The sequence below is a fragment of the Pelophylax lessonae genome (assembly GCF_965119305.1).
Source record: "Pelophylax lessonae genome assembly, chromosome: 9".
NCBI classification, from domain to species: Eukaryota; Metazoa; Chordata; class Amphibia; order Anura; family Ranidae; genus Pelophylax; species Pelophylax lessonae.
Genome location: NC_138776.1, coordinates 270,220,216 through 270,237,565, shown reverse-complemented (window position 1 = coordinate 270,237,565; position 17,350 = coordinate 270,220,216). Strand labels below are relative to the sequence as shown.

At 46.1% G+C, this 17,350-nt stretch overlaps 2 protein-coding genes across 2 annotated transcripts in view; both read left to right on the top strand.

The window, feature by feature from the left end:
* Positions 1-17,350, top strand: part of LOC309564464 (uncharacterized protein) — a gene marked incomplete at both ends in the record, with an annotated part of 826,241 nt that overhangs the window by 639,518 nt on the left and 169,373 nt on the right.
* The window catches only part of LOC309564045 (uncharacterized protein), a gene marked incomplete at its 3' end in the record, with an annotated part of 140,480 nt that overhangs the window by 116,619 nt on the left and 6,511 nt on the right, over positions 1-17,350 (top strand). The gene's annotated exons all lie outside the window — the stretch shown is intronic.

The window sequence follows — 17,350 nt, the reverse complement described above, 5'->3', positions numbered from 1 at the left end:
TCTGACCATCTCCTGTACCATGACTGCAATCTCTGACCGTCTCCTGTACCATGTCTGCAGTCTCTGACCATCTCCTGTACCCTGTCTGCAATCTCTGATCGTCTCCTGTACCATGTCTGCAATCTCTGATCGTCTCCTGTACCATGTCTGCAGTCTCTGACCATCTCCTGTACTATGTCTGCAGTCTCTGACCGTCTCCTGTACCATGTCTGCAGTCTCTGACCGTCTCCTGTACCATGTCTGCAGTCTCTGACCATCTCCTGTACCCTGTCTGCAATCTCTGATCGTCTCCTGTACCATGTCTGCAATCTCTGATCGTCTCCTGTACCATGTCTGCAGTCTCTGACCATCTCCTGTACCATGTCTGCAGTCTCTGACCGTCTCCTGTACCATGTCTGCAGTCTCTGACCGTCTCCTGTACCATGTCTGCAGTCTCTGACCATCTCCTGTATCATGTCTGCAGTCTATATATTTTTTCCTTCTATCTATATATATATACATACCCCCTATTTATTTTTATACTTAACCTCTTTCTTAGAATAATTGGTCACCATGTGCTTTTACACTTGTTGGAATTATAGGTGTCCGGGTCTGCATCTGCCTGGTCCTCCCCCCCCTTTTTTTAGGACCGATTGGCTTATACCCGCCTCAGCCCGGGGTTAGACTCCTCCCCTCACTGTGCTTTCATTCCCTTATGGTCACAGGGCCTGCTTTGGTTTGTTACATGTAAGTAGTAGGATCTTATGTATACGATATTTCTAAGGGAGCAATTTGGTGTATTCTTTTTATTTTTTTAAGATTTTTGTATTCTAAAATAAGCTTATATTTTTTTTATCAAGCTCCTGATGAGTGGATGAAAGTTCCACGAAACGCGTAGAGATATAGATGTGAAGACATATGTATCTGGATACTAACCATGTATTATTCATGAGATATATATATATATACACTTTTATTATTGTATATTATTATAATATGAATTGTGTAAATACATGGCATGCCAGTCCTCTACATTCTATGTCTGTATTTCTATCTGGATTATGTGATGTCGTATTTGTTATATATCTCTGTCTATTATCAATCATGTAATGAATAAACATTTTTGAGACTTCACTTTATCTGGTCATTTAGGCAAGCAACCTACCTCATCTAAAGTCCCATGACCATTTTTCCTTCCTTTTGCGTCTTTTGTACCGTGTCTGTAGTCTCTGGCCATCTCCTGTATCATGTCTGCAGTCTTTGACCATCTCCTGTACTATGTCTGCAGTCTCTGACCGTCTCCTGTACCATGTCTGCAGTCTCTGACCATCTCCTGTACTATGTCTGCAGTCTCTGGCCATCTCCTATATCATGAAAGCGAAAACAAAACAAACACAAAAGTGGGACTTTATATGAGGTGTGACCAGCTAGATTGCATAGTAAATTTGTCATAGAATGGACCAGAAGGGCGATAGTTCATAATTTGATTAAAATTCTTTTTTTTTTTTTTTTTTTTTTTTTTTTATTGTAATTTTTATTGAGAAGAAAATAGGATAAGATACAAAGGATAATACATACATGGGCAAAAAAAAAACAAAGTCCAATAACACAAAACCAGGGGCAGTGCACCCATGTAAAGTACAAAGTTACAACAACAATAATGGAAAAAACCACATGGAACATCAGAAACTGCTTGAAAAACAATCAGGAAGAGAACAGCAGACATGAAACCCGACCCAGCCAGAGCCCAGAAGAACCTATGTCAAAGCAGAGTGATAAAGGTCCCAATCATTCCACACAGCATTCAATTTAGTCACATCATCATGGACCAAAGCAGTAAGGTATTCCATCCCCCGGGCCTCCGAAATTAATCGCAAAAGAAGAGCTGTATCTAGAGGGATGCGGTTGAGCCATTGAAGCGGAATAGCCCGCCTGGCTGCTAGTAAAATGAAGGAAGTCAATTTGTTAGCTAACTTGGAGACACCGGGGAATGGGAGACCGAGCAAATAGTGCAATGGATCCAGGGGTAATTGAAGACCAGTAACATTACACAAAACCGTCATGACCATATCCCAAAAAGCTTGAATGTCAGCACATTGCCAAAAAATGTGGAACAAGGTGCCCACTTCTGCCCGGCATTGCCAACACAAGGCCGAACTAGCCGGATTAATCCTGTGCAGACGAGCCGGGGTACGATACCAAAAAAGGAGAATTTTTAAGGTAGTCTCTCTCTGCACCACACACCTAGATGCTTTAAAAGCGGAGGTCCAGATCTTACTCCAAAGAAGCAAAGGGATTGGGCGTTGCAAGATCTTGGACCATTTGGACATATAGGGATGATAGTCCTCAGTCAGAGGGGTAGCATCATGGAGGATATTATAAATGGTGGACACTAAGTGACCCTGGTGCGGACCATGGGAACACATGTATTTAAATGCAGTCGGCCTCTCCAAAGACAGAGAGGGTGCCAGGGACTTAAAAAAATGCCGGACTTGAAAATAGTAATAAAAAGTCTGCTTGGGGAGTGCAAATTTGGACCGCAATGTATCAAAGGAGAAGAGAGTGCGGGACACCTGATGGACCAGGTTGCGGAGTTGGAAAAGAGGGGGGGTGAGTCCAGGACCAAATTCTACCTAGCTGGAGACCATCCGGGATCAAAGGATTTAATAATACACTGGACAAGGGGGGGGGCAAGGCGAAGAGAGAGAAAACCTGGGAAGACACTGACGCCAAACTTCCATGGTAACCCTCATAGGAGCCAAGCTCATTCCCCTCAGCACCCTATCGGAGTGTAAGACAGGCAACCAAAGAAGGGAGCAAGGGTGGACCGGGAAGATCACACCCCGCTCAATCTCTGACCATCGGTTGGGAGCCACCAGGGAGTACCAGGAGGCCGCCACACGGAGGTGGGAGGCAAAATAATATTTAGAAATATCAGGCGCTCCCAGACCCCCCCTTCTCCTCGAGGATCAACCAACGCCGTGATGGTGAAGGAATGTATATGTTGGGCAGAGACAAGCAAAATGAAAATTGCCAAATAGAGTAATCAAATTAGTAAAATATAGCTGGTATATCACACCTCCATCCCTATATCTAATGAAAAAGGAGAAAAATTTGGGACTTTATATGATATATAGATATAGGGATGGAGGTGTGATATTCCAGCTATATTGATCCTTGCTGGGGACATTCTCAGCATGTGTTATATTGTATCATGTCTGTATCACTTTTTCAGTGCTGGGGTCGTTTTCTGTGGTTTTGTTCCTCCCTGGGCACTGCAATGCATCCCGCCCATCTCCTGTCCCTCCCCCTCCTCCCTGGCCCATTTGGGGAGGGGTCTTGGCTGAGGGGCTGGGATTTGGCCGCAATGCATCGGCGCCACGTACTTCCGGATGGGACGTGACGTCATTTGGCGCAGACGTCCCGTCACGTGACTTCCACCTGTGCTTTAAATGGGGGAGCCGCGCGGCGGTTTCATCTGGTCAAGTGGCTTCCCATATGTTTAAGCACTAACGTGACGCTGTGTGCGATCTCGGTATTTGCGCTTATGCAGGTATTTGCTTTTCCTTGGTCTATCTCCTACCATCTATACCACTCTGCATCCATTGGTGATACATTTCTTACTGGCTGCACTAGCTAACGCTCTCACCCGGATATTTTCTCATTTCTGGTCTACAGTTCTCCACCTAGAAATCTATTTTCTTGCACTTTACTTTTCATGTCTATTTTTATTGATTGTTGGTTATTCTTGATATCTATTAATCCCATCTCACTGGTGTGTAGACAACCACTGTTTCTTTTTATGTGGTCGTTTCACTTACTATTATATAAGCATTTGGTCCACTTCCACTTCTTTCTGGCTTGTGTGCTTTGGTTCTCTGGATCTCAACTATAGACACACTCTCCTACTAACCCATAATACCATATGAACATACATATATACTTTATATATACTTTACTATTACTATTTTTATAGATTTACAATTGTATGGTGAGTGGAGACTTTTTGAGATCCGTTTATGGAGATCCTCACCACATCATCTTTCTCATATACCTGCCTGGCGCATGCGAGCTTCGCTCACTCAGTGCCCGGGATGGACCTACCCCCGGATGACACATGACCCTTGACACAGCCATTACCTGATTGTAAGCCATACCTATGATGGTTGTTTGAGGTATCTGTTGGTTATACTGTTACTTATAGTATGTACTTATATCTTTTTTAGATATTTGAACTATGTATACTCCTGATGAAGTGAATCCTCATGAAATGCGTTGAGTCAAGCATAGGCATATTCATCTATTACAAGTTTATATTACATACCTCTGTTACATGACCCCATTGTATGTCTGCTATGTATTAGAATGTACCAGGTTCATTTTGTACCTTTTGATATTATTGTTCTGGACCATTTACATCCTTACGTGTATCACTTATGTTTATCCCATTACCATGGGTTTACATACTTTTGGGAACATTTTGGATCTACTGTTAACTGGTCTTCAGAATTGTAATAAAATTATGAACTATCACCCTTCTGGTCCTTTCTATGACAAATTAACTATGCAATCTAGCTGTTCACACCTCATATAAAGTCCCACTTTTGTGTTTGTTTTGTTTTCGCTTTCATGCATCAGGGATGGAGACTCAGTTGGTCATGAGTCTCATATAAAGTCCCAAATTTTTCTCTTTTTCATCTCCTATATCATGTCTGCAGTCTCTCACCGTTTCCTGTATCATGTCTACAAACTCTGACTGTCTCCTGTAGTATGTATATCTCCTAGCACAAACCCTCCACATCACCCCATCACAATGCTTTTGCCTCACCCCCCCAACACAAATCCACCTCAATCACCACTCCTAGCATACCCCTCCCCCCCAAATGTATTTTCCTGGAGCAACTCTTACCCCCTGACACCCTCAAACTCCTTCTACCCCCTTAAATCCCCTCCATCAATCTCCTTGCAGTGCCTCCCTACCTCACATGATGCCACAGTGCCCGGGGCAGCCTCCCCTTCTGTTCACCTTTTATCCCAGCCTTGCACTGGACCCACTTTCTAAAAAAGGGTAATTTGGGGCGTATTCGTACTGTGTTGGAATTTCCAGGCCTCAAGAAAGGAAATTGGCCATTAGTACATTAGGATTGATCAATGTTCAGCTATATATCCCATAGTTTGTAAATTCTAGGGGTGCTCAACCTGTGGCCCATGGAGCTCTCTAATGCCGCCTACGGAGTCTTCTGATGTGGCCCACGGAGCCCTCTGATGTGGCCCACGGAGCCCTCTGATGTGGCCTACGAAGCTCATTGATGTGGCCCATGGAGCCCTATGATGTGGCCCACGAGGCCCTCTAATATGGCCCACGGAGCCCTCTGATTTGGCCCACGGAGCTCATTTATGTGGCCCACAGAGCCCTGTGATGTGACCTAGAACATTAAGCCAGGGAAGCGCATGTCCAGGGTCGGCAAACCATTGATTGCATTCTGGGCTTGCGGAATTGCCAACCCAGAACTTTAGAGTGCCTTGAGCGAGTGTCGGCAGTGGAGGGAGCAGTAGCTGAATAAGCTGATTCTTCCCGCTGTCCCAGGCAGAGATACTGAGAGCATCTTACCTGGGTCCTTTGTAGCACCCTGGAGAGTGACCCCCAGCAGAAGCTGGCAGAGGAAAAGAAGATCAATGTATTGACCACTTCCTGCCCAGCCTATTGTCAAAAGACGGCTGCGCAGGACATTTGTCGATCCAGGTGGACGTCAATTTGAGAACTCTGTGCAGGCCAGTCAAGTTTCTCCACCCCAAACTCGCTCCTCCATGTCTTTATGGACCTTGCTTTGTGCACTGGTGTGCAGTCATATTGGAACAGGAAGGGACCATCCCCAAACTCCTCCCACAAGGTTGGGAGCATGAAATTGTCCAAAATGTCTTGGTATGCTGACGTCTTAAGAGTTCCCTTCACTGGAACTAAGGAGCCAAACCCAACCCCTGAAAAAAAGCCCCCACATCATAATCCCCGCCTCCACCAAATGATTTGGACCAGTGCAAAAAGCAAGGTCCATAAAGAGACGGATATGTGAGCTTGGAGTGGAGAAACTTGACTGGCCTGCACAGAGTCTTGACCTAAACCCGATAGAAAACCTTTGGGATGAATTAGTGCGCAGACTGCAAGCCAGGCCTTCTCATCCATCATCAGTGCCTGACCTCACAATTGCACTTCTGGAAGAATGGTGAAACGTTCCCATAGACACACTCCTAAACCTTGTGGACAGCCATCCCAGAAGAGTTGAAGCTGTTATAGCTTCAAAGGGCGGAGCCAACTCAATATTGAACCCTACGGACTAAGACTGGGATGCCATTAAAGTTCATGTGTGTGTAAAGGCAGGCGTCCCAATACTTTTGGTGATATGGTGTATTTTAGCTGAAACTGTGGAGTTTTGGTGAACTGTAAATCTTGTGATTTCTAAGAAATGAGAAAGTATTATCAGCTAGTTTCCTTCTCACTACGTATGTAGAATCTTCTCCTGTGATTGGCTATTGCCTATAGCCGATATTCTGCTCCAGGGCGGCCCTCCTGTGCAGAGTCATGTGTATATACACGTGATTCTGCACTTCCGCCTGCAGGGGATGTAGAAGATATCTGCAGGTGCCGGGAAATGAATGTCCTCCGGCACCCGCCGATCGTCGGGCAGAGACACAGAATGGAGCTCAGTCTATGTAAAATGGCAGAGATCCAGACATAGTACAGGAGATGGTCAGAGACTGCAGACATAGTACAGGAGAGGGTCAGAGACTGCAGACATGGTACAGGAGATGGTCAGAGACTGCAGACATGGCACAGGAGATGGACACTGCACCCCGGGTGATCACACTGATAAGACTTCTTGAAGGTTCTGCAGCTGGCATTCCATGTGAGTGATGGTCAGAGACTGCAGACCTATTACAGGAGATGATCAGAGACTTCAGATGATCAGAGACTGCAGATATAGTACAGGAGATGGTCAGAGACTGCAGACATACTACAGGAGACGGTCAGAGACCGCAGCCATACTACAGGAGAGGGTCAGAGACTGCAGACATGGTACAGGAGATGGTCAGAGACTGCAGACATACTACAGGAGATGGTCAGAGACTGCAGACATAGTACAGGAGATGGTCAGAGACTGAAGACATACAACAGGAGACAGTCCGAGACTGCAGACATAATACAGGAGATGGTCAAAGACTGCAAACATGTTACAGGAAACAGAGACTGCAGACATGGTACAGGAGACGGTCAGAGACTGCAGACATAGTACAGGAGACGGTCAGAGACTGCAGACATAGTACAGGAGATGTACCATGTTCCATGTTCCATGTGAGTGGTGGACATTGTTTCTGATGTTCTTCAGTTGTGGAGCTCTTTGTGTACAGTCTTGTGCTGATTGGCTAAGGAGGCGGAGCAACTTCCGCTGCATCGGTGCAGGGTATTTGACTCATCAGTAGTCCCTCCCTCCTACTCAGACGAGAAGCGCTATTGGTTGCTACACTGTGCATACAGAATACAGTATTATTACAGACATTTTATAAATTGTCCATACATTTTTCACATATTGGGAAACCCCGCCCCCTTGGTGGGAGTGGAGATGACCAGAGTTGTATAAAGTACTCGAAACCCATACTTGAGTAGAAGTGGAAGTGCTCGATCAAAAAGTGAGTTGAGTAGAAGTAGTAAAGTATTCAATATTTTTTGTACTTAAGTATTGCAAGTAGTTTTTTAAAAAATTTTGCTACTCAAGTACTGAAAGTAAAAGTACAAGTACTGTGTTATGTAGTTATTCAAGAAAGAAGTCAAAAGTTTGAACATCATATTGTTTTTTTTTATTCCAAATGCAGCTTTTATTTATACATACAGTAGCTTTTATTTTCGTATGCGCTGATAATACACATGTTTTGAGCTTCATGAAATCTGCCATCTACTGTTCTAATAGTGGTCATTTTTATAATTGTAACGAGTAACTATGGAGCACAAAAAAAAAAATATCGGAGTAGAAGTATTGAAATCATTGAAAAAATGTAGTGAAGTAAAAGTGGAAGTAGGAGAAAAAAAATTCTACTCCAGGAAAGTACAGATACCGCCTTTCCGTACTTAGTACAGTAGTGAAGTAGTTCTACTTAGTTACTATACATCTCTGGAGATGACCCATCTATAAGGATATACAGTTCATACACACACAGCACAAGGCCGTGTTCACACTACGATACATTTCTAGGGACTGCAGTACCTCTGAGCTCCACAAGGTGGTGATCTCATTTCTACCCAGACAGGAAGTCTCTATGGAAGACAGGAAGTGATGTCGGCTACACACGGAAAGTTCCTGAGGTACAAAGTACAAAGAAGACGTTGTTGGGAGTGGCAGCAGAGGAGGTAATAAGATCTTATTTTCTATTTACACCCAGTAACCCCCCCATCATGTCCGTCCTCTTCCTCCATAGTCACTGTGACCTCTTTTATCTCCAGCAAATGATGATACACACATATATAGTGTGGAAACTTAGATTAACCCCTTCAGGGGGATCTATGGGGACCCTGCTCTAAAGGGGGATCTATGGGGACCCTTCTCTAAAGAGGGATCTATGGGGACCCTGCTCTAAAGGAGATCTATGGGGAGCCTGGGCCTGCCCTAAAGGGGATCCAGGGAAACTGAGCTCTATAGGGGGATCTATGGGGACCCTGCTCTAAAGGGGGATCTATGGAATAGATCCCCTTTAGTGCAGGGTCGCCATAGATTCCACTTTAGAGCAGGCCAGCATCCCCAGAGATCCCCCTTTAGTAGAGCAGGTCCCCTCATAGATCCCCCTTTAGAACAGGCCACATCAGGTTAGAAGAGTTACCTGATGCTAGTTGTAGTACCGTAGGCCCTGGTAAGGAGAAATGCTGGGCTCTGTAGTCCCCCTAGTTGTAGTATAGCAGGCTCTGGTAAGGAGGAATGCTGGGCTCTGTAGTCCCCCTAGTTGTAGTATAACAGGCTCTGGTAAGGAGCAATGCTGGGCTCTGTACAGAGCTACAGAGCCCGGCATTCCTCCTTACCAGGGCCTACTGTACTACAACTAGGGGGACTACAGAGCCCAGCATTCCTTCATTCATGTATCCTGATCGAATGATTTCCTGAACCCACCTGTCCGGAATTCGGAGCAGCTAAGGTTTGAGAAAACCGCGCAGACGTCCCCCCACCCCTGGAATGGGTGAGGGCGGCCCTTCAGGTCGAGGCGGAGGGATCCGCCGAGCCAACGTGGGTGGATTGTGACTCGCACGCCCAGGGATTCTCCCGGCCACCCTGGCCCTTAAAGGGTTTCCCCTTGTCCTGTGCCTGGAAGACACAAGAGAACCCCTGATGTGGATTAAAAGAAGGGCCCCGTTAACCATGGAAAAACTTACCCTTGGGGTTCTGGGGCAGCAGAGTGCTCTTGCCCCCGGTGACCCCTTTAACCAATTCGTCCAGGGAATCCCCAAAAAGACGATTCCCCGCATAAGGGATGTCAGACACCGTCTTATGCGAAGACTGGTCAGCCGACCAGCTCGTCAACCATACCAAACGACGGATGATCACCGCGACAGCGGAAATCCGTGCGGCTAGAGGAGCCTCATCCAAGGCCACATCACACAGGTACAAAACCGCCTGATGAATCCGATCCACCATCTCCAAAGTAGTTGAAGGGGCGGAATCCACCTCCAGGGTGCGTTTGAGGACCCGGGCCCAATCAGCCACAGCCTGAGACACCATAACAGAGGCGAAAATAGGTTTTATCAAAGAACCCTATGTCAAGAACAATATAAAGGTGATAGAAAGGAGTGACATTACGGATGGGATGAGCATGGATTTAGAATCTGTGTGGATTGAACTCCATAAGGAAGGAGAAAAGGGGAAAGTAATTGTGGGGGTTTGCTATAGGCCACCTAACCAAGGGGAGGGGGTAGAGCTGGAATTTTTAGCACTAATGGGTAAAGTGGCAAAATTGGGATCAGTCATCATATTGGGGGACTTCAATTATCCCGACATTGACTGGGAAGAGGGGACTGCACACTCACAGAAGGCCCGTCTATTCACGGAAACCTTACAGGATAATTACATGTCACAGTTGGTGGATTCCCCTACCAGAGAAAACGCAGTCCTGGATCTATTGCTCACTAATGACCCAGACCTAATCTCGGAGGTAGGAGTCCAGGACAACCTGGGCTCTAGCGATCACAGGACGATCACATTTAATATAAATAACAATATAACAAGGCAAGTGGGGAATATAAGAACCCTAAACTTCAGAAGGGCAAACTTTCCAAAATTGTACTCATTGATGGAAAGGGTAAACTGGGACCGAACCCTGGGATCCCTGACCACAGAGGAAAAATGGGAATGCTTTAGGAGCATATTAAGCAAAGGCATCTTGCAGTGCATTCCTATGGGAAATAAATTTAGAAGAGACAAAGCCAAACCTGGCTGGCTAAACTGTAGCGTCAAAAAAATTGGCCTTCAAGAAGTATAAATCAGAGGGCACAGTATCAGTTTTCGAGCAATACAAGGAGGCAAATAAGAAAAGTAAACAAGAAATCAAGATGGCTAAAATCAACTTTGAGAGACAAATAGCGGAGGATAGTAAAAAAAACCCAAAGAAATTCTTTAACTATATCAACAGCAAAAAAACTAGGGCAGAGCATATTGCACACATAATTAACAATGATGGGAGGATGGTTACAGAGGACACTGAAAAAGCAACCGTGCTGAATGCTTTTTTCTCGTCAGTCTTTACACAGGAAAAGGAGGGGTACACTGACCATGACTGTATGGCTAGTAGTAATACACAGGACTTGCCACTATGGCTAACAGAGGGTGAAATCAGGGAAAGGCTGGATAAACTTAACACAAACAAATCACCAGGCCCGGATGGCATACATCCGAGGGTACTCAAGGAACTCAGTAAAGTTATATCGAGACCACTGTTCCTGATCTTTGCTGACAGTAATTGGACAGGAGATGTACCAGGGGATTGGAAGAAAGCTAACGTGATTCCGATATTCAAAAAGGGCCAGAGGCATATCCTGGGAAATTATAGGCCTGTCAGTTTGACATCAGTAGTATGTAAACTTCTGGAGGGGATGATAAGGGACTATATTGTAGAGTTTGCTAAAGACAACAACATCATCAGCAGTAATCAGAACGGGTTTACAAATGGGCGTTCTTGTCAAACCAATCTCTTAACATTCTACGAGGAGGTGAGCTGTGAGCTTGATAGGGGGAGACCAGTGGATGTGGTGTACTTGGATTTCGCTAAGGCGTTTGATACAGTTCCCCACAAGCGCTTAATTTATAAAATAAGGTCTGCAGGTATCGATAGCAGGGTTTGCTCTTGGATACGGAACTGGCTTGAAAGGCGTGTCCAAAGGGTAGTAATAAACAGCGCATACTCAGACTGGTCTGAGGTGGTAAGCGGGGTCCCCCAAGGCTCAGTCTTGGGACCAACCTTGTTCAATTTATTCATAAACAACATTGAGGTCGGGATCAGGAGTTCGATATCAGTTTTTGCAGATGACACAAAATTGGCCAGGGCAATAACTTCACAACATGAAGGAGATATCCTACAGAATGACCTGGACAAAATTACAGAGTGGGCAACGACATGGCAAATGAGGTTTAACGTGGAGAAGTGTAAGGTTTTGCACTTGGGGACTAAAAACACAATACACGTTAGGAGGGGAACCCTTGGGGGAATCAAAAATGGAGAAGGATCTGGGAGTCATGGTTGATGATAGATTAGGCAACAGCATGCAATGTCAAGCGGCAGCTGCCAAAGCCAGCAGAATATTAGCATGCATAAAGAAAGGGATGTATTCCAGAGATAAGACTATAATCCTTCCACTTTATAAAACTCTGGTCCGACCGCATCTGGAGTATTCTGTCCAGTTCTGGTCGCCAGTCCTCAGGAGGGATGTGTTGGAGCTGGAGAGAGTCCAGAGAAGGGCAACTAAACTAATTAGGGGATTGGAGGACCTTGACTATGAAGAGCGTCTACAATCGCTCGATTTATTCTCCCTGGAGAAGAGATGTCTGAGGGGGGACATGATAGCAATTTATAAATATCTTAATGGGGATCCCAGCTTAGAAAAAAAGCTGTTCATTCGAAGGGATTGCATGAGGACTCGAGGGCATACAATGCGATTAGAGGAGAAGCGTTTTAACCTCAGGCAACGCGGGGGGTTCTTTACTGTTAGGGCAACAAGATTGTGGAATTCTCTACCACAAGAGGTGGTTTCTGCGGGTAGTATGGTGGCTTTCAAAAGACTCTTAGACGTACATCTCAAGGATCAGAACATTCAGGGGTATGTGAGATGATTACAGCCACACACACCTACACAGGTTGAACTAGATGGACTATTGTCTTTATTCAACCTCACCTACTATGTAACTATGTAACCCGCCACCATATAAGCGTGGTGAGTAAGAGATTCCACCCACCTATCCGTAGGGTCCCTAAACACCGTAAAATCCTCCGCGGGTACAAGAGTGGCCTTGTTTAATCTGGACACCGTGTGATCCACGATAGGGGCCACAGTCCAGCGCGAATCCGTAGGAGACGCAAAAGGGTAACGGAACTGAAACAGTTTTGGTACCACAAAAGGGCGCTTTAAATTGCGCCATTGTTCGTTCACCGTTTCGTGAAAATCTGCGGGACAAGGAAACACTTGTGCCGCCTTCCGGGTTCTACGGGTCCCAAAGGAGGACCGCTTACCCGGCGGGTTGGGCTCATCCTCTAAATGTAGTGTATCTTTAATAGAAGCAATAAGCGCAGACGCAGCAGCACGTTCTTTGGCTGTTTTAGGGGAAGAATCTTCCCCATCGTCCTCCTCCACCTCCCCATCAGAAGGAAAGGACTGAGACCCCTCAGGGGTTACAATGTCCAAGGCAACCATATCAGAATCAGAGGAAGACGAAGGCCTAGGTCTTTTTCTAGAAGTCTGTTCTGACATCAACAAGTCCACCTTGGACGCTAAAGTCGAAGTGCAGCAGCAAGAGAAGGAGAAGAATCAGGAGTACCTGAGTCCTTCACCAAGGCTGGGGGAAATTTGCTGTCCTGGGACTCCATGACAATTACTAAGACGCTGGCCCTTTAAGACGCGATTGCAGCGACCCACCGCAATGTACTGCAATCTAAAGTATCACACTGAGATAAGAAAGGCACTGAAAGCAGAGGAATATCCCCAAAAATAGCAAAAAGAGACCCCCAGGAGTGTTACCACACTGCTGAACGATCCCTCTTCATGCAGGGAAGGAAGTGATGTCACACCGCTAGAGGATCAACAAGGTTTGGCCTAAGGAAAATGGTTGCCTATGAATAGGAATGGGAGGCTCCGGGAAAATGGCCGCCAAACGTGCAAGAAAAGACACCTTGCCACACACAAGATGGCGCCCGAAGGCGCCAAAACACTACATAGAGAAGCTGCAGTATTCCACAGAATTCCGTTTGCTCAATTCCACATGTGATCTCTTCAAGCGGAGATCCTAGCCAGGTGGGACAGGTATCCTCCATCCTTGGAAAGGAGGATGTCTTTGAGTCGCCACGTCAATCTTCTGTGGTGGCTCCGGTCTCTGGCACTGACGGAGGGAAAATTCTTCCGCCCATTGTTGTGGACGGTAATCAAATGGTTCCTTCACCCAGAGGTGTTCCAGATGCTGTGTGCGCGATGGGGATCCTCAGATGTGGATCTGTTTGCATCGCGGCTAAACAACAAGGTGGGAAGGGTCGTGGTTATGCCTTCCCCCCAATTCAGTTGTTGTCCAGGTCCCTTCGCGGGTTGGGCTCAGAACCGAAGTTGGTGATTCTGGTGACACCAGGCTGGCCGCGCCGGTGTTGGTACGCGGAGCCTCCATGTCGGCTCCTGTTACGAGACAATCTGCAGTCTCAGGGGCCGATATTCCATCCTGCTTTACGGTCGCTGGCTTAACGGCGTGGCTGTTAAAAGCCAGGTCTTGAGAGATCGGGTCTCTTGTCGGCGGTCATTCATACCTTGCTCAAGACTAGGACGACCTTGTCTGGTATGGTCTACTACTGTACCTGGAAGGCTTATTTTGCCTGGTGTGAATCCAGGGGCATCCATCATCCCCATTTTCGGTGGCGAGGGTGTTGGCCTTCCTTGCGTTGACCACAATTAAGGGCCAGTTATCTGCACTGGCAATCCTTTTTCAGCACCCCTTGGCATCAAATTCTTTAATACGCACCTTTACTCAAGGGGTGCGTCATTTGGCTCCTCCTCGGAGAGCACCTTTACCTCCTTGGGACTTGAGCTTGGTTCTGTCCGTTTTGCAACGTCCTCCCTTTGAGTGCATCAGAGAAATTTCTCTGCCTCTGCTGTCAAGAAAGGTTGCTTTTCTGGTGGCGATCACATCTGCTCGCAGAGTGTCGGAGTAGGCAGCCTTGTCTTGCCCCTCCCCTTACCTGGTCGTTCATTGGTATGACGTGGTCTTGCAACCTAAACAATCTTTCCTTCCTAAAGGTGGTCTCTGATTTTCAGCGACTTTGTCGTCTGTGCACACTTTTTCCAAATTTTACAAACTTGATGTTTTGGCATCAGCAGATGCCTCCTTTGGCCGCAAAGTTCTGTCTGCGGCAGTACCTTGAGGGGGCCTTGGCTTTTCCGGTCCCTGACTGTTGGGGTTGTTTCCCCCTTGTTTACTTGATTTTCTGGGTTGTTTGCTCCAGTTTTACCTTTCTGTTCATATAAGGTTCCGTTCTCTGACCTGGGTGCTGCGTTGCCTTTGTGACAGTTGCGCTTCCCACCCCTCATGTCTACACTGCTTTGGGACATCCCATTGGTGAAGACTGTATGAGTGGGCGGCGACTGTCAGAGGACGTAAGAGAAAACTGAATTTTTGTAAAATCTTACCGTAAAATTCCTTTCTGTGAGTCCTCTCACAGTCGCCGTCCCCGCCCCTCTTTTGGGGTTTTTTGGACTTTAACTGCTTGCTACCAAACTGAGTTGGGAATGCTGAAAGCAGGGGGGTATTGGACCAGTGGGACAGCCCCCTACAGGTGTGTCTATGTAAATTACTTTGTTTTTAAGTCTTATGCCTAGCTTGCTCCTGTGGATAAGAGGTCAATACCCATTGGTGAAGACTCTGAGTGGGCAGCGACTGTCAGAGGACTCAGAGAAAGGAATTTTACAGTAAGATTTTACAAAAATTCAGTTTTTTGTTTTTTTTTAACACAAACTTGTCACTAAAAGATACATTTCTCACACATGCCATGGGTATATGTGGAATGACACCCCAAAATACATTCTACTGCTTCTCCTGAGTATGGGAATACCCCATGTGTGAGACTTTTTGGGAGCCTAGCTGTGTACGGGACCCCGAAATCCAATCACCATCTTCAGGTTTTCTAATGGCATAAATTTTTGATTTTACTCCTCACTACCCATCACAGTTTCGGAGGCCCTGAAATTTCAAGATGGCACAACCCCCCCCCCCCCAATGACCCCATTTTGGAAAGTCGACACCCCAAGATATTTGCTGAGAGGCATGGCGAGTCCATGGAATATTATATATATATTTTGCCACAAGTTTCGGGAAAATTACATTTGTACAAAAATTCTGTTTTTTTTTTTTTTTAACCCCCAAGTTGTCACGAATAGATAAATTGCTCACACATGCCATGGGTATATGTGGAATGACACCCCAAAATATATTCTGCTGCATCCCCTGAGTACAGGGATACCACATGTGTGAGACTTTTTGGGAGCCTAGCTGTGTACGGGACCCCGAAAACCAATCACAATCTTCGGGTTTTCTAATGGCGTAAATTGTGCATTTCACCTCCGAACTACCTGTCACAGCTTCAGGGGCCCTAAAATTTCAAGATAGCACAAAACCCCCCCAAATGACCCCATTTTGCAAAGTAGACACTCCAAGCTATTTGCTGAGAGGCATGGTGAGTCCAGTATCTGATTGGGCAGGACCGATCAACAGGTCCAGGCCAAAAATCATTGACCTGGACCTGATGACTGATCGGTTCTGAACCCAATCGGATCATCAGCGGGGCCGGGGGCGCGTGGGAGCATGCCCCAGAGTGGCGGGGGCGAGTGACATAGGTCTACGTCTCTTTGCCTGTAGGGGGCTGACTGCCGCAGTAAATAGTCGTGCGGCGGTTGGCAAGTGGTTAATAAAACACAGACCTGACCGGAGAGGTGAGGAGGATTCTGGGAGGTCACATGACATCACTCTCATCTTGCTTTTCAATTGACTATTCACAGGGATGGAGACACTGAGCAGTGCTCGCCAGTTCTCACATAAAGTCCCAAATTGCCCATTTCTTGTATCTTACTAGGGATGGAGACGCTTGCTTTACAGGCGGGTGTCTCACTCAAAGTCCCCATTTGCCTATAACATCTTTACTAAAGGGATGGGGGTGTGTGTCTCCCAGCTGATCACATTTAGTTTGCACCCCATGGTTTTTTATACAGCCATGCGTTTTTCATTGCCAGTCATGGATTGGAGCAGGTGGGGGAGGATTGGGCGGTCTCCAATCCCATCTGTTTCCCATCCATCTATTAGCAAGCATGTACTTCCCTTTGTGAAGACATTTGGACACTCAGGTTAAGTAGTGTTATTTAGTGTTAGGTTCTGCAAGAAACGCAGGATGCCTTGTCGTTGGCCTTGCAGCTTCCGCATGCATTTGCAAATATGTGTTAACTAAACTCCTGCTTTTAACTTATATTGTTAGACAGGTTTATTTTGGTTTGTTAGCAGACTGGTGGGTAAGTATTTCAAACTAGGGACCGGCTGTTTTTCACACACCTTCATTTATCCCATCTTGCTTTTCAATTGACATGACATCACTCTTATCTCTAAGGTGAGGAGGATTCTGGGAATGTCATTTAATTTTTCTCTTTGTGTTCATATCTAGAGTTTTCCTCCTGTGAATTCTGGAGATCATATGACCATCACATTGCCTCCCCCTCCCTCCCTGATAGAATAGAGAAATAAAAAGAAGATTCGAGAAGTCACCAGAGAGATCATCGAGCTGCTGACAGGAGAGGTGAGCAGTTCTCAGGAGGACGTCATGATGGAGAATCAGCCGTCCCTCACATCACCGGGTAAGAGGAGACTTTATTGTAAAGGAGAGAGCAGTACGGAGGGTCCACCTAGACCCCCCATCATCTGATAAACACATAGAAACAATGTATTCAGTCAGTGTGTGTGTTTCCTACAGATGGATCCAGTAATGGGAACCCACCAGAGAGATGTCCCCGTCCTCTGTATTCCCAGGATTCCACACAGGAAGGTCACACCATCCCTCAGGTAGATGAGGAACAATCACTGATAGTATCATTAGGATCTGTACATTATCTGCA